Genomic DNA, 19272 nt, shown 5'->3' on the forward strand with positions numbered 1-19272 from the left:
CTTTTGTACATGCATCTGTATTTGTGGGCCTGTCCTGCTATCCTCTCACCTTATGTTTGCCAGTATTACCTATGCACAGGATTAGGCAGACTTCTCTATTCTACTTATATGAGTCTCAGTATCCTCATCTGTAAAATGGGCCCCTCGTAGACCTGTTTTGTATGTCACACTGCTCAGTATTTGGCATGTGGTAGGTCTTCAATATGCTTTTACTCTCATCAGAATAGGATATATAGATATAGATTTAGATAGATACAGCTATAGATATGTGTGTGCATGTACATGCGTGCGTGAGTATGTGTGTGTGTGTGTGTGTGTGTGTGTGTGTATGTTTAATTTGTAACTTCTTGGTAAGGTTCTCATTTGTTTTATTACTCAACTCCTCCCATCCCCAGGCTTGAATTTCCTGGGCAAGTGCTCTACTAATGATTGAGCCATGCCCACAGCCTTTTTACTTTTAGTTTTTCAGATATTGCGTAGCACTTTTTCCCATATTGGGCATGGACCATTGTCCTCCTACTTCTACCTCCTTTGTAGTTGGGATTACAGACATATGCCACTGTGTTCTGCGCCTTACGTCACTTTTTATTGTGAAAATAATCAAGTATGTGCAATGAGAGAAATGAACATAGTAAATCTCCATGGATTTGTAATGAATCTAACAATTGACATTTTCCTTGCACATCACATTTGCTTTAAATTTCAGCTGATGTTCAGCCATGTACTCTTTCTACCAGCAAATTTACACCTGGTGTTTGCAGTGCGCCAAACTGGTAGACATAGCACAGGCATGTGGCCATCACTGGAAGAAATGTTCCTTTTCTGGCCCGCATTTGATCTATCTCCTTCACAGGTAGATGGTTTTTCTATAAATCTTTGAACAACTACAAATTTAACACTATCTTCCTTTCAAAGTAAGGAAAACAGCCCTCTAGTATGACTTTAGTACCATCTCTGAGCACCTGATGATGAGAACTCCTGCAACTTCTCCACCTTGGAGAAATCTTGGATGTGCCCAAAACTCAGCCCCCAGGGCCCCAAGCCCCAGCCAGACAGCACAGATCAACTCCCTGTGTCAGCTTCCTTGGAGTGAAGACCTTGAAACACATTTTTTCAAGCCTTCCACTGCTTCTCTCATTCAGAGAACCTGGCCAATATCACATGTTTTCTCTCATATGTGGAATTTAGACCTAAAAATAATTTTATGACATGACTATAAATGGGGGATTGCTAGGGCAAACCAATAAAAAGGAGAGAGGGTGACTACGATCAAAGTAATTTATATGCATATATAAAAATAAAATCATGAAACCCATTAAAACTTTTTTTATATATAAAGAAAGAAGAGCCAGGCACCAGTGGCTCATGCCTGTAATCCTAGCTACTCAGGAGGCTGAGATCTAAGAATGGTGGCTCAAAGCCAGTCCAGGAAAATCCATGGGCCCCATTTCCAGTTAACCACCAAAAAAGCTAGAAGTATAGCTCTGGCTCAAGTGGTTATCTGCTAGCTTTGAGCAAAAAAGGTCAGGGATAACACTGAGGTCCTGAATTAAAACCCCAGGACTGGCACCAAGAAAAAAAAAATCAAAGGAGGGAGATAAGGAATAGTAATGGGGGTGATTTTGATCTAAGCATATTATATGTGTGTGAACAATTAAACCCCTTCATATAATTAGTACGTATCAATTTTTAAAATTAAGTTTTGGGACTCCACTGAAAAACAAGCAAGTAAACAAAGAACAGAGAACCACCTGGGATACTCTCCTTCCTCATATCTCCTTTCTGTTTGTAGAAGTTTAACCCATCCTTTACAGTCCTATAGAAAGTCATCTGAACAAAGAGCACTCAGATTCACATGGTCAGAATCATACCTTGGCCCCACTAGCATCCGAAACAGCATGGACAGCACCCCACAATACTGTTTATATCAAGGATAGATAATCCTATGTTTTGTGTCATTGGGGAATGTCCTGGTACATGCCTGTTGATTGATCCACCACTATTAGTAATAGCATTCTTTCATTCTGAATGTGTCCCGAGTGAGCAATCAAGTGTAGAGCATTAGAAATGCCCTATGTGACTAAGTCCAGACCTTTACTGCCTCCTCCTCTGAATGCAGGCATCCTGGCCAATAGAAAGAATATGGTAAAGATGTCAGGACGGTCATTCTTTGACTATGTGGTCTTTTTTTTTTTTTTTGGGTCCAGTCGTGGGGCCTGAACTCTGGGCCTGAGCTCTGTCCCTCAGCTCTTCAGCTCAAGGCTAGCGCTCTACTGCTTGAGCCACAGCGCCACTTCCGGCTTTTTTCTTTTTGCTTATGTGGTGCTGAGGAATCGAACCCAGGGCCTCAGGCATGCAAGGCAAGCGCTCTACCACTGAGCCAACTTCCCAGCCCTGACTATGTGGTCTTATATTAAATTCTAGTTTAGCTAACTGAAAGACAGATTTTCCTGCCAGCCTTGAGGTAGCCAGTTGCTATGGGTGAATTACCTAGCCACAAGGCCCCAGGATCTGTGGGAAGAATCTAAGAGCTAGGGGATACGGGGTGGGGGAGGGGGGTCTCAGTTCTGTCGAAAGCCAGTAGCTGAATTCTTATACCAATCCTATGAACAGGACCTGGAGACCAGGCACAAACCCAACCCAGTGGATGCTGTGCTATGAAACCCAAGCAGAGGAGCCAGCTGAGCCATGCTGAACTCCTGTATCTTGGATGCCATGACATGATAAATCAGGGTTTTACCCTACTAAGTTTTGGTTAATTAACTTTGCAGCAGTACAGACTAGTAATGTGATTACTCTAGTTGATAGCACTAACCCAGGGCTCAGACTCTTTTCTCTCACACAGACAGGTAGTTTCTGGATACTCTGGCACAGGATGCATTTATTTCTAGTTTCTCCTAGAAGCACATCATAGTTTAGCACAATCCTTATAGAAGCAAGGTCTGGAGAGGTAAGTGCCTAGATCTGAATTCCAAGGCCATCACTATCCTCTCCAACTGTGGCTGCTATGTCAGGGACTCACTTTTTTCATTTGTAAATGGAAATGAACATCCTCTCTTCTATAAGGTGAGATGGATGTAAGGTTGAGTTCATGTGTACGCACTTACACATATTGTACAAGAGAGTTTATGCTCTTGATTTCACCTAATCTGTATATCATCCTGTGACTATTATCATTCCCATTTGCAAGGATCAGAGGATTTGACCCTAAGTTACACAGATAAGAAAGGGCAGCAAGGCTGAACTAAGTCTAAGCCTTTCTTTCCAAGTCCATTCCACTATCCACACTTGTATTGTCCTCAGGAACACTTATTTTGGCAAAAGCAAGCAAACAAACCAACAAACAAAAGCTTGCCTCAGGGTGTCTTAGTGGACCCACAGAATCAACCGTTCAAATACCCAAATTGTACCTTGACTTTATGTGAGCCCATGTTCTGAAGCCAGCTTTTTAGGCATACTGGGGTTTCTGGAAGCAGAGGGAGCACGCAGACAAGTTAAACATTTTAGTGGGATACGGTGACCCATAAATGAGCACAGGGGCCCATTAAGCTGACATAGCACCTGACAAATGACAAGGGACTTTTAAATAATTCCAGTCTACTAAAAATGGGATATTTACATAAGTGCAGATTATTGGGACCCATGCATAATTTGCTACCTGCTCATTTTTAATGTGTTTGTGAACACTCGTGAGAAGCTCATTAATCCTAAGTGTCTGTAGGCTTATTGTGTTGTAAAGCAAGCTGACAGCACAATACACACCTATAAAAGGAAGGGGCCTCTTTGCAGCCAGTGCGGGCTGAGAAGGAGCAGCATGCAAATCAGCCCAGGGATAATTGACAAGATTGCTGGGATACACGTGGCCCTATAGGGAGGGAGTATTATATCCCTGTCCTTAGGTAACCCCTACCAGCCGCTAGGAGAAGGATGACTCTAACCACATTTACCATGGTGATATGACAGGGTCAGGCACCAAGGCCCGATAATCAAGAAATGCGTGAAGGCCATGGCCTGACAAGGCTGAAATCCATTTGTTATTCTCTGCTCAGAATGCCCTTGCTCCTGTTCGAGGCCTCTGCATCAGGGGCAACTCCTCCTCAGTGCTGTCTCTCCCTTCCTCTGTTGAACATTGTGAGCCCCTCATATGTTTTCTGGAAGAGCTCTAATTCTATGGTATCTAAAGCACCTCTTTTTTCTCCATGCCTAACTGAAGGAGTCCTTTAAAGATGCTTTCCAAAAATGTACATCTTTGCAGATACATCATGCAAACAAAAGCATCGATGGTGGGGGCCAGACGCGGGCAGTTCCACAGGGGGGCCCCTGGGCCTCCACCATTCAGTTTACTCTTTTTTTACTTCTGGACCCACATGGGCAGCAGAAGGTTTTCCAGTGCTCTGAAATCCAAAACTTTTCATGCACACAATGTAATGCTCAAAACTTCAGGGTTTCTTTAACCTATGCAAATATTTTTAAATCTAATATATATATATATTTCTAAATCTGAAAACTCCAAAATCTGATTAAAAATAAGTAATAGTAAAATAGAATCATTATAAGATGGGCTTCTAATAAAAGTTATATGAATGTAACTTTTTTTGGGGGCGGGGTCCGGCCGTGGGACTGAACTCTGGGCCTGGGCGCTGTCCCTCAGGTCTTCAGCTCAAGGCTAGCGCTCTACCACTTGAGCCACAGCGCCACTTCTGGCTTTTTTCTTTTTGCTTATGTGGTGCTGAGGAATGGAATCCAGGGCCTCAGGCATGCAAGGCATGCGCTCTACCGCTGAGCCACCTTCCCAGCCCCTGAATGTAACTTTTATATATTTTTATACCCTCTCTCACTCGCTCTCTCTTATTGCACTTAAACTCGGTTCTTATAATGATGTACATGCGTCTGTATTAAATATCTATACTGAATACATACAGATTGTTTTGGCAGTACTGGGCTTTGAACTCAGGGCCTTGCACTGGCTAGGCAGGCACTCCACTACTCAATTATTCTGCCAGCCCTATGTTGTGATGATGTTAGGTGACACAATGCTCAAAAGGTGAAAAGAACTAAGGGGATAACTTAGTCATTGTGACAGCATTACTACCTAATGGTTCCTTGAACACAAGCATTGCTGTTCTGTGACAGTCAGTCTGAAAACTGGGATGGCTAAGGGGAGGTAATATACACAGAGCAGACACACTGCACACAGGAAATTCAGGTCCAGGCAGGATAGGGCAAGGGGGATGCAAGCTTCCATCACACTTCTCAGAATCACAGACAATTTGAATCCTACGAGTTGCTTATTTCTGGAATTTTCCATTTCGTATATTCAGACTGAAGTTGGTCACCGAAACCACAGGTTTTGAATAAAGAAAGTCTATGATGTTCGTACGTAATATTGTTTTGTAATAGGCATAAGATTGCATTGGGTCGGAAAAAAAATCTGTATGTTACATTTAACTGACACAATTTCTATCTTTAGATTTGTTTCAACTACTGCAAAAAAATAGAATCAACCAGGATATCAAGGCTCAAATCCAATGTGATATGAACGATTTCTTATTTATGTGGTAATCTAAAGAAAATGTTGAAGGTGGTAGGCAGCTCTCTTTCTTGAGCAATCTGGAGATCCAGCCTCCTTCCCTGTTGAGATTGTTTTCTTATATAATATATATAAGTACATATGTATGTGTGTATGTATACTTATATATGTATATCATCTTATATAGTATATGTGTCATCTTATATAGTATATATAAGTATATCATCTTATATAGTACATACACACACACACACACACACACACACACACACACACACATATCATCCTCGTCTCACAAATGGCAGAAACAGAGGACAGAATAGGACATGTGAGAAGTTTCATAGCTCAAGCTTAAAATGGCAAGCACCTTGCTTCCTGTCCTATCTCATTGACTAGATCTCAGTCTCTTTTAGTCATGCCTAATTTCAGAGAATCCGGAAACTGCCTTTGCTGTGTGCCCAGGAAGAAGAGATTTGAATGGATTTGAATGAAGAGCAGACTGCCTGTGCCAATCATTCTAGTTAATTCTCCCCCTGATTTCTGCTTCCTCATTCTCTCCACAAGTGTCTTGGTCACAAGTGTCCAGGGTTGCACGCAGACTTTCATAGTTAAAGTTTTATTGGAGACTTTCATATTTCCAGGAGGGATTACATTTTCTTTCAACATGCCAATTTCCCATGATGATTTAGGAGTTATGTTCCCAAACACCAAATACAAGTTCCACTTATAAATCCTTATATTTGCACCGAATATCACTGCAACTTTTCCAATGGAATTGAATTCCTTTTACGCAAACACTGCTTTATGGAAAACTGTCATTGTTTTCTATATCTCTGCCTATTGGCTTAAAAGAATGAAAGTGATAAATCATGGCATACAGCAAGTGACTATTTATTTCCCTTGTCCATGAAGCTTGCCTTAGCATCTGCTATGATGGACTGGCTGTCATTCTAGAAGATAGCAAAAGGCCCTACCTGCAAGGGGTATTCTGTTCTATATTCTTCCAGAAAATACCTTTAACTGGTGAAGAGTTTCTGGGAAATGGGTCATTTGATGATATGAGTATTGGGCCAAATATCCACAGAGCTCAGGGAGCAGAGCTTCTGCAAAATGCAAATAGGAATCCCTAACATGAACTACAGAACTCAAGTCCGGAGTTTGTGAAACCTGGCTGGTGGCTCATTTTGGTTGTGACCAATGTGAGACTAACTCATTTGTAATCTTTTACTTTCCTTTCAGCTATTATCAAACTAGCCCAAGAAACTTAATGATACATGGAAAGGAAATAATAACATTTTTTATTGTGAAAATACTGTACAGAGGGGTTACAATTAGATGGGCAAGATAATGAGTATATTTCTTATCAAGCATTGTAGCCTCCTCCTTTGTTTCCCCTTCCCATCCCTTCCCATCCTTCCCCACCGCCCCCCCAATCCTTCCTGCCCCCCCCCACCAAAGTTGTAAAGTTCGTTTTTGACATAACGACTTGTACATCTCATTGTTGCAATGGGTCCACCTGTATCGCTATTTAAACGACTTGTTTTCCCCCTTCCCCTCCACAAATTATACCGACATCAAATACAGTGAAAGCAGGAGTTATACTGTGGGGGAGGGACATACATAGCAACAAAGAAATAATAACATTTTGTCTTATGTTTAAGACTGAGTATTAAAGAATATTCACATAAAAACAACTTTAAAATATTCTTTGGCTCAAATAAGGAGAAGTTAGGAGACAAGACTTTGGGCTTACTTCTCTACAATTCCTTGGCTTTCTCTTCATGACCACAAAGTAGCTGCTGCAGTGCCATGTATCACACCTCACAGAACAACAGCTAAAATTGAAACTGTGAAACAAACATTTCTCTTGTAGTATTCACTCTCATTTTTATCAGGAAGGTTCTCTGTTCTCTCCTTCTAACACAATGCTCCTTAAGTTATGTGTATGGACCAATCATGGCCTAATGGGAATGAAGTTATTGTGATTAGTTGAGCATTAGTATGGTTCATCTTCGGGTTCATTGCTTTCAACTTTGTGTAACATCTGAACAAAATTTGGGTTGCATTAGAAGAAGAAGCAGGGATCATTCTAAATAACCCTTCATCAAGAGCACTGACTGATTTGCACACAACTAGATGGAAAGAAAATTACATTCCTCAATATTACTACTTTGTTTCCAGACATGGAGATACTTTTATGAAACCATGCTTTCATGCTCTAAGCTCATCCTCTCCTGAAGCACTTCTTTTTGCTGCTATAATATCAACCAACTTTGAAATGCTTACTATGTCTATCATTCTACTAAGTGAATGATGTACATTATCCAATTAAGGTCACCAAATGATAGATGAGGCTGGTATTGCGATACATTTTTGCAGCTGAAGGAGCAGAATCAGAATTCAAGTTCACACAGCTGGTAAAGGGTAGCAGCTAGATTTGTACCACATACCTTTGGTTACCAAGTCTATAAGGCCTTCATCAGCATGCTATTGACTTTACTTTCTACATTACCAAGTGTTCTTTTTACATATATTTCTATGGTCAATTTCCAGATAGAAAGACTTGAAAAAAATATGTCCCTGCTAGACCTGCTGCAAGATTTTAAGCAACATACTGAAAATGATTTCTGGTTTTTAAGAGGCTCAACTATTTTTTTTTTTTTTTTTGCATTCATTTGCTGGTATTTCATTCAGCCAGAGATTCTTGGCATACTTTTTTTCTCTCCCATTATTCTGCCTTTATGTTTTAGTGCTTAACTTTTGTCTTTTGAAAATCTTTTGGTCCTCCCCGGAAACACAACAAATCAAAGAAAGGTTGGACAAATGGGATTGCATAAAGTTGCAGAGCTTCTGCATGGCAAAGGACATAGCTAGCAAGATCAATAGAAAGCCCACGGATTGGGAGAAGATCTTTACTAGCCATACAATGGACAAGGGTCTCATATCTAAAATATACTTGGAACTCAAAAAATTAAATCCCCCAACAACAAATCCTCAAAGAAACAACTGCCCAATAAACAAGTGGGCGAAAGACTTAAAGAGAAACTTCTCTGAAGAAGAAAGAAGGATGGCCAATAGACACATGAAGAAATGCTCAACATCCCTAGCCATAAAAGAAATGCAAATCAAAACAACATTGAGATACCACCTCACTCTTGTTAAAATGGCAAAAATCAAGAACTCTAACACCAACAGATGCTGGAGGGGATGTGGACAGAAGGGAACCTTACTTCATTGTTGGTGGGAATGTAAACTTGTTCAACCACTTTGGAAAGCAGTATGGAGGTTCCTCAAAAGACTTCACATAGAGCTCCCCTATGATCCAGCAATCCCACTTTTGGGCATTTACCCAAATGTTTACAAACAAGACCACACTAAAGCTATCAGCACAACAATGTTTATTGCAGCATTATTTACCATAGCTAAGATATGGAACCAACCCAGATGCCCCTCAGTAGATGAATGGATCAAGAAAATGTGGTATATATACACAATGGAATTCTATGCCTCCATCAGAAAGAATGACATTGCCTCATTTGTTAGGAAATGGAAAAACTTGGAAAAAATCATATTAAGTGAAGTAAGCCAGGCCCAAAGAAACACAGGTCCCATGATTTCCCTTATTTGCAATATCTAGAATATGTATGAGTCAAGCAGAAAAGGTCAGATAATGTGATGTTAGGAACATGAACCCTTAGATATGTATTTTAATGTTTTTTTTTCTTTCATGCGATTGTTTCTAACACATTTATAAGATTATTTCTTGGTTGCTTTGTATGTCCCTCCCCCGCAGTATAACCCCCGCTTTCACTATATTTGATGTCAGTATAACTTGTGGAGGAGATGGGGAAAAACAAGTCGTTTAAGGATTCAGGTGGACCTGTTGCAACAATGAGAAGTACAAGTTGTCATGTCAAAAACAAGCTTTACAACGTAGGTGCGGGGCGGGGGGGGGGGGGGGGGGGAGGGGGGAGGGAAGGATTGGTTGGGGGGAGGCTGGGAAGGGATGTGAAGGGTAAACAAAGGAGGAGGCTGCAATGCTTGATAAGAAATGTACACATTATCCTGCCCATGTAATTGTAACCCCTCTGTACAGTATGTTCACAAATAAAATAAAATAAAATAAAATAAAAATAAAAAAAGAAAGAAAATCTTTTGGTCCTAATATATACATGCTTTGAACATTTAGAGAAAAGAAGTGAGTATAAGCAAATCTAATGGTCAAATGATATGTATGTGAAGTACAAGAAATGAAAATTACTGATTTCTGGAACTTATTCTGAAATGCATCAAAAATGAGTTAAATGTAGGCACCGATGGAGAAATGGATGGCTATCTGATAAATATATGGCAAAACAAGTATCGTAAAGTATTGCAGACTGTAAGTTATTAGGGATGTATATGGACACTCATAGAACAATTCTTTCAACCTGGTCTCATTTAAATATTTGTTGGTATCCATAAGAATGTAATTCTCACAAAGGAATAACTTCTCAAATGGTAGTTTGCTAGTACCAGTTCCATCAATCGCCAAACCACACAGCCCATAAGTGTAAGCATTTGGGCATGTGTGCATACGCTCCTTTACAGTTGTGTTTTATATCTCCAAGTGGGAAGATCTCTGGGTAAGCAAGAGATCTTCCTTCCTTCCTTCCTTCCTTCCTTCCTTCCTTCCTTCTTTCCTTCCTTCCTTCCTTCCTTCCTTCTTTCCTTCCTTCCTGCCTTCCTTCCTTCCTTCCTTCCTTCCTTCCTTCTTTCCTTCCTTCCTGCCTTCCTTCCTGCCTTCCTTCCTTCCTTCTTTCCTTTCTTCCTTCCTTTCTTCTCTCCTTTCTTCTTTCCTTCTTTCTTTCCTTCCTTCCTTCTCTCCTTTGTTCTTTCCTTCCTTCCTTCCTTTGTTCTTTCCTTCCTTCCTTCTTTCTCTCCTTTCTTCTTTCCTTCCTTCCTTCTCTCCTTTCTTCTTTCCTTCCTTCTTGCTTTCTCTCCTTCCCCCTTTCTTCTTTACCTTTCTTCCTTTTGTTTTTTTCACTAATTTCTTCTTTACATTCCACTCACCATCAACCAGGATCCCACTGGTCACAGAGACCACAAAGATTGATCAATTATGGAGATATAAAGCCAACAAGGAACCAAAATCAAATAGAAATCTGAAGGGTGAATACATAAGGCCCATGAGGATTTCTCATAGAAGGAGATACTGAATTTTGAGAGTAAGGAGTTCACTGCAGACAAGAAAATAAAGGGAACTTCAGAATTGTATGCCAAAGAGTGGAAGCATGCTCCAAATGCCAGTAGTTAGGAATTCACGAGGATACTGGTGTGATGGAAAGGGAAGCTTGAAGGGTAAGTAGAACAATGAAGAGTTTTATGTATTAGGCTAAGAGTTGGGATTTAATGCTTAGGATAATTAAATAGGGAACTGAAATGGTGATGAAGACGAAGAACAGAGGAATGTATAGGGGCAAGATGACAGTAGAGAATAGTTGGGTTGCTGGATAGTACAGATGGAGACCACACAATAGTGTCTGAGCAATGGCAGCTAGAGTGGAAAAAGAAAGATGAAGCCAAGAAAAATTCAAGAGAGCAATAAGGATGATTTGAACCTGAAAGCACGTGTGCAGCATGAGAATATTGGGAGATCAGGTGTCTGGTATATGGCAATAGGAGTGACACATATCCAGGTAAGATGATGGACAGGGCCTTTCTACCCATCATGAGAAAGTATGATCCTCTTGGCATGGGTTTATCTCCCCCTCTGGGAAATCCTCAGATTCACCACTGCATGTTGAAGCTCTAGATTTCTCCTGCATGAATACTTCTGCTGCTGCTGCTTTGGAATGAAGTGACTCTGTGCTCTGCCTCCTATATGATCAGAGGCTGCTTGGCAAAGCTCTGCAAAGGACTTGTGAAATGCTTTCCAAGCCATCTGGAGCACAGGTTGCAGGAAAGCCCCAGACATGGGCCCAGTTCCGATTCCAGGAACCTCATCTTCACAGACCCCTGTCTCCTGTCTTGCAGAAACAAACCCTGAGCTGCCTCGTTTTATTATGAAATTAAAATTGTTTCCGAAGACCTCAAAGGAGAAAAATGAAATTGTTTTCAGCTTTGATTGCGGTCATAATAAAATAGCTATTTAGAGGGGGATTGTGTTATTCTTGGATAATTGAGGAGCAAAAATACTTTTTTACAGTTTGCTATAAAGACAGCTATAGAAATTTTCATAAGACAAATAGAATCAATGGTTCAGGGAAGATGAGGGCGTCTATATTTGGTCTTCCTTGGGTATCACGCACAGTGGGCTATTTGATCTCTTCCAAGCTGGGAGAGGGGTGAAACAGCCCTTGGGTTTCCCTTCCCAGCTATACCAAGCCCCTTGGAAGGTCAGTACCCTGGAAGCCAGTGTCTAAGGACGCTTCAACCTGAACAATGGTCCTCCTCTCCTCTATGACACCTCATATCCCCTTTCTTTATCTCACTCTAAGCTCCTTTATTGAAATGTCTGGAGCCCACATGCTTCATTTGACTTTACTGAGCACTAGCCATAAGCACTGAGCATGGGTGAAATATTCCATGTGTCCACGTTGCCTCATTCGATCATCATAACAACTCTTCACAATCAGGAATAACTGCTATTGCCAAGTGAGAATACTCAGTGAAGAAAGGTAACATGACCTGCCCCAGGTCTCACAGTTAGTGAGTTCAATAAACCTGAAGTACAGATCTATCTAAAGTTCTCTCTCCTATTCCAAGTTGCACTTTTCATCTTGGGACCTTGGCTTTGTGGCCTTTTTAGGACACTATTAATCGGAAATGTCCTATGGAAAGTTCTACGGCCAAGTTCTGTGATCTTGGTAAAGTTACTCTGACATTGCTTTTAATTAAAAAGTTTTTGCTTGCTTTGCTACCTGAGCCATGCCTCCACTCTGGAATTTGCTAGTTAATTGGAGATGGAATCTCTCAGACTTCTTTGCCTGGGGTGGCTTTGAACCAAATCTTCCTGGTCTCAGCCCCTGAGTGGCTAGGATTATAGATGTGAACCACATGACTGCCTACTTTGATACATTTGCATCTTGAATTTTTATTGGAAAAAGGGGAGAAAAGTTAAATTTGACCCAGAGATTTGGGCATTCTGAGGATGGATGGATAGAACGTATCCATTTATATTGAACCTCTCACACTATGTGCCTGGTTAGATCAGTGCACCCTCCCTCCCAGCTTGGGCTCCTGCTGGGCCCAGAAGCAGGAAGTTGAGGCCCTTCTTTTTCTTCCTTCTTGAAACAAAAGGACAGTTCAATCTATTTCAAAGAACATTACTCACCCCTCAGCACTTCTAAAAACAAATCCTTAATTCAGAAGAGTATTCACCACCCAAATGACCCAAATGGCTTTAAAGAAAGGTGAGATTTTCCATGCCCTAACTTTACAAGCTGACAGTTTTGAGAATGTTCCCTCCAATGATGACCCCTGCCAGCCTTCAATCCCTGGTTCTGGGAGGGGAACAATGAAGGGACTTTGGGCCATGTGCTCACAGCCTGGCATTTATCCCCACTCACCTCTGAATAATGACCTGGGGTGACTCAGCTCTGGGACAAGCTGGGACTATGGGAGTGCTTTGCTTCCTAACACATAGCCCTGGCTTCACCAGGCCTGGCTTTGAATGTATAGATTTGAGTTGCTGCCAAATTAGATGCCACTCCCTTTAGCTCTCTTTTAAGTCTTCACATTTAAAAGCTTAGCCTGGAGACTTTGTTGGCAGAAACCATTGGAGTCCTTTGATTTTTCAATGATAAGTAAGTCAGACATAAGAACAGGAGCTGCTGAAATCTCAAAAATCTGCCCCCAGTTTATCACGAATCTCTTGATGTATTCCAATGCTTTGGATACACATTAAAGATTTTAGCCCATGTTTTTGGTTTTGAGCATTGCCTTGGCTTTCCACAAATGCATCAACATTTGGTACGGGAGTGGGAGGGATCCACATTGGCTGATGCCCCAGCTACTGGCTTCCCTGGCAATAACTTTGGATGCCAATGAGGAATTAGGATCATTTTCATGAATGAACCCAGGTCCTTGCTCATCCAGGTTGGGGTCATGTGTCCCAGGAACTCAGAAGTCCTAAAAGAAGTAAAATTATCTTTAACAGCATCATTAGAAGTCAAGGATGGGAAATGTGGTTCCCCAATTAGGCCATGGAAGGCAGATACTGCACAAACAGTTGGCCAGATGCTCATGTCCAGTTCTGTCAGTGAGGCCTGACAGGAGGCCTACCTTCCTCTCAATATCTCCTCTTGTATACGGCCTGAATCCACCAAGAGAGCCATCAGCAAGTAGTGGGCCCAAGACATAGAAAGACACAAAGAATCTAAGGTTGGGATAGAAGAAAAAAGGAAGAGAGAGAAACATGAAGCTGACTTTCTGACTGGAAGTGTGACACTGTGTAAGCAGGGTAGGCACAGATCAGGGAGAAGCAGATATGGAAGGGAGGATACACCATGCCCCTGGGATTGAAATGAAGGGCCAAAACTATTCACTGTGAAAGAAAAGGTAACATGGAACAGAGAGAACTGTTGGTCCATATCTGAAGAGTAAATGGGAAGAAGTCTTGGTCCTCATAATTGGAAAAGCCAGAACTAGAAGTTCACAAAAGAAAAAGAAAATTCCTACTTCTAAGGGTCTCAATGATAATAGGGAGTAGAAATGGAATGCTACCATTTACTCGCTCCCACTAGGAGTCAGGGACTGCAGGAGGCATTTCATACACTTTTGATCAGAAAGTTTTCATTCAAGCACTGAAAAGGCATCGGAAGAAAGAATTGAACAACAGAGAAGGTTTGGAACCTATCTTGAGTTCTCAAAGCTAGGGAGAACTGGGGAGGAGCTTCCGTTTGACCTTTAACACCTTTCCACTCAGATCCTCTAGGCTTGGCACTCAGCAGAATCTGTGTGTCCTCATTTGTAAGGGCTCACACTAGCTGTCCTCTAAGATCCCTTCCCATTCTGAGGATTCTTCACAGTGCTGGTGGCCCAAGGAAGCGTGGCAGGCAGTGAAAAAAAAAGAAAAAGAAAAAGAAAAACACTGGAGAGAGGAGGGTGGAGGAATGCTTTGTGGACAAGTCATCTGCTCAGCAGAGTGGAATGAAGGGCAAATGGGCCTCTCCTGGGACTGATTCTCTCCAAATGTACTCACCAATAAAATGCTTTACAAAGAAACCTGACAATTTAGTTGTTAATTCAAAACATCCTATTCTAAGCCAACTGTAGCTACAGCCTAATTGTTGCAAGTTGGTGGTTTGGGGGGAGGGAGGTAGAAAAGAAAGTAAAATCACATTAAATACAAATGTGTATTTCTTCTGCAATAACTCATTCTATTCTTATATTCATTTTTCCCTATATACTTTTTTTTCATGTTATTAGCAGATTGTGCTTGAGGCTTGAACTCAGGGCCTGGCTCTCTCCCTTAGATTTTTGCTTAAGGGGAGCTCTACCACTTGAGCCATGGCTCTACTTCTAGCCTTTTACTGTTTAATTCGAAATGAATTTCTTAGATTTGTCTGCTGAGGGTTGGCTTCGAACCTTGACCCTCAGATCTCCATCTCATGAATAGCTAGGATTACAGGCATGAGTTACTGGTGCCTGGCCAGACTCTTAATCTATGTAATAAACATTTGTTTCTATGGAAAGTCTAGTGTCATTTCAAGGTAATTCAATGGGGAAACTGGTTCTAGCTTGGAGGATTGTGACCTGATTGCAGAGCTGTAGGGGGAAGAAGAGCCAGCAGACTCCTCACACCTGTTTGACTTCTCTTAACTGTTTCCTAATAGTGTAACAGATAATGATCTCTATACTGCGTTTTGTCCAAATGTCTTTTAATCTCTAATAAATAATAATAATGTTTGTTATTATTTTCTAGCTCCAGAGTCATGGCCCAAGGGAAAGCACTATTTGACCTCATGAGGTAGTTATAAACTTATTAATTTATCACCTATTCATTTATCCTATTCATCTATCCATCCATTCTCCCTTCTACTTGTCCATCGGCCAATCTAGCTTTTTTTTTTTTTTAACAAATGGCAACTACAATGGCAGAGGATAGAACTGTGCCAATTTACTGAGATGCAGTGCAGAAATCTACTCAGTAACTAACATTGGTTTTCTTTCCCAAGCTCACTTGATCCTCTCTGTTTGTTAAGATCTGGTTCTGGGAAAATTGAATCTGAAGCAGCATCTCCTCCCAGCCCCCACTGCCCAGCTCTAGGAATCTCAAGCAGAAGAAATAACATTTAAGAATTTTTAATTCTCTTCGAATATTGTGTTTCCACCAAGGTAATATAAAGGCCACCAAATTCAATAAAATTAAAAGCTAATAGCATGTATGTGTGCATGCATGCATGACTATATATGTGTATGGAGATTCTATACTACAATTAAGATTAAACTCTGGGACAGTATCATTTATGGTAAATAGACACATAAAGGAAATTAAGACTCCAGATCTTCACCATTTAATTTTTTTTTATCCATTGCTCTGTAAAACCTTGCATAAGCCTCTGAATATATGGCATAAATAAAAAAGGTTAATAAAGGATAATTATTTTGACCTGCAATTAACTGAAGCATTGCCAGAGTCCACTTAGGACAGATGATTTAAGCACAGGAAGATGGACAGAGAAGAATTCCATGTGTATTATGACTAATAAGCTAAATTTATTTAGTAAATTCAAAAAGCAACTAATTTTTGTAATGGTTTTAGAGAAAATAAAGTAGATCTATAATGATGATCTTCACATATAAGTGTACAATTACAATTACACCTTTCACACACACACATACACACACATACACACGTACACACACATGAACTCATGAAGCTATTTCCGAGCAAAATAATGTGAATACTAATATCCACCCAAATCTTCATTCCCTTTTGTATCCTCTAAAAATCAACTTCATAATTATTTTCTACTCTTCTTTAAATTTATTTGGTACGATCCTCTTAATTTTCTGTACCTGGATGAAAACATAGATATTCCAGAATTCCAGAATTTTCTGAGCACTCTTAGTAATAAAAAATGTTTAGCAATCAGTTTAAAGTCTCAAAATATATTCTCAGTTTATAAATTGAATGGGAAGTTCTATGTGACACTGGAATTTAAACATCAGATTTATAGTTATAATCTTTCCTCTCTCTCCTTAGGTCTGCTTCAAGAAGTTTCCAGTGACTAGAAAGGGCCTAAGAGGCTCTGTTATCTTTCCCACCTTGCTGTCTTTCCTGCCCCCGCTTGATTTGTATACATCCAGGATGGAGCGTGGTGAATAGGAAGAGGAAAGAGAGAATGATATGGTTCTTTCATAAGTATTTCTGGTGTCCTGGTGAGTGAGAACATTTAGCTGGCTTCTACAGAGAATCCTACCCTTCTGGCTAGCGGTCTCCATTTGCAGTACTCTCCACAGTATAGCTCCTTTCCAGTTACTTGTCTGCTCTTTCTTACTGGGTAGCATCCTCAGTTTCTTTTCAATGAGATTTTTACATTCTCCCAAGTCCTCTTGGGTGAGAGCTAAGATGACCAAGCTTACATATGGAGCCCCATAACTTTTCTCTTTAATCTGAATGGTTGCCTTCTACACAAAAAGCTGGCTTGGAATCAAAGTGAAAGTCCAGGAAAAATCTGCCTTATTTGTGGATTGACTGCATACAGTTTGACCAAGCATAGTCAATAGAGGAATGTATAAATTCAAAAGAAATTTCAAAAACAAAAATTTAAATTCCAGCTCACACATTACATAGTTCAGTTGATACAGAGATGCTTTCAGTCCTACCTTCTGGTCGGTGGTGTTTTGATTGTTGTGTAATCTGCTAATGGTTTCTCTGTCCTTAGTTTTATAAACTATGTCCCTCATACACACCTAAAGCAAATGGTGCCTGCTCCCCAACAAGATAAAACTTACAGTAGTCCTCTCAAGCTGAAAAGCAAACTTTATATGCTTCATATAAGAATGAAAATTTTGGATTTATTGAGAGACTCATGTCTTTAGCAGAAGTTAGGTGGCATTATAGGAAAAATAAATCTGATACCTGCAGGGCATTTTTGAACCTTATGCACTCTGAGCATTTGTTTTTTCTTCAGTGAGGGTCTCCCCAGAACCACATAGCCATAGGTGCCAATGGTCTTCTGTTCTCTTAGGGAACTGAGGCTCACAGCAGATTCCGCAACAAAATCCATTTCTAATCAAATCATTTTTAAAAATCTCTTACAAGTGAAGCTCTAATAGTTATATTGCCAAGAGTTTGCATATATTTCACAAATCATATCTTCATGGAATCTCATCTTATTCTGGAGCATTGATTGTATTCTCTTTAGCTAAAATTAAACATTCTTTTACATAAATTTCACATCCTGGAGGCTGCATGATATTGAGAAGGATGAAGCTCTCAATAAGATTCACAAAGTACTATTGTTTCTCTATTTCCAAGATATAATAGAAAATAATGTAAGAACTTGAAGTAAAATAGTCCTGATATAAATAAGTAAGGTTAGTGCCAATACACCAAATAGATCATCAAAGAGAATATGGTTCAAGAATAAAAATGTGGGGGCTGGGAAGGTGGCTCAGTGGTAGAGCGCTTGCCTTGCATGCCTGAGGCCCTGGGTTCGATTCCTCAGTACCACATAAGCAAAAAAAAAAGCTGGAAGTGGTGCTGTGGCTCAAGTGGTAGGGCACTGGCCTTGAGCTAGAGCTGAGGGACAGCACCCATGCCCAGAGTCCAGGCCCCATGACAAAAAAAAAAAAGAATAAAAATGTGGCTTTTAATCTGTGACTGATTTCCTCTTTATCTTCCTAAGTCTTTGGTACTGGGCCTGACATGTAATAAAGGTTTTTATAGAAGAAGTTGATTTTGTACCAAACCCATTCAGTGGTGTTAGTCACTGAGTTATGAACAGGGTAGTTAGCTTCACAATGCACATGCTTTGTGGCGATTTGCTGTCTGAGGCCAAAAAAAAAAATCTAAGAACAGTCATCCTGATGTTAATCGCCTTTACTTTCAAACTCTAGGCCCTTTGAGGACTTGAGGATTTGATTGTAATCTTTCCATTCCTTCTACAATCTTAGGAAATGTCAGTATCTACACAAGCCCCCCTAAACAACCAAACTTCATAAGCTAGATTGTTTCCATGTACCATACCTTCTACTCTACTTCAAAGTCACATCTTTTTCCCTAAACTTATTCCATTAGAAAAGGAAGCCATCTTCTGAAGCCAAACTCAATCATCTCAATTATTTGGAAGGCAGGGATCAGCAGGATTGTACCTGGGGAAAATGTTAGTGAGACTCACCTGAATTACAGAGGAAGGGGGTGAGGATTGGGGTCGGGGGGGGCTGGCCATGTTGGTGAGTGCCTATGATCCCAACTACATGAAAGACTGTAGACAGACAGAAGTATCATAGGTGGGACTGGCCCCAGGCCAAACCAAGAAACCCTACTTGAAAATAACTAAAGCAGAAAAATAGCTTAGGGATATGCCTGGCTTGAGTGGTAGCGCACTAGTTAGTGAGTGTCAGGGCTTGAGGGGAAAAAAAAAATCCATCTTCTATATTTTGTTTCTATCCCATGTCCCAGGCCCATCCCTGCTCAGTGCACTGCATAGATCTGTCCCTCGCTTGATCCTGCCATAGTCTCCTAAGCTCCGGGTTACTTCCTGGATTCTCACATGCCCCTGTCCACCAAGGATCTTCTGGTTGATTGT

Source organism: Dipodomys spectabilis, unplaced genomic scaffold, assembly GCF_019054845.1.
Source record: "Dipodomys spectabilis isolate Male_0828 unplaced genomic scaffold, ASM1905484v1 ptg000145l, whole genome shotgun sequence".
Taxonomy (NCBI): Eukaryota; Metazoa; Chordata; class Mammalia; order Rodentia; family Heteromyidae; genus Dipodomys; species Dipodomys spectabilis.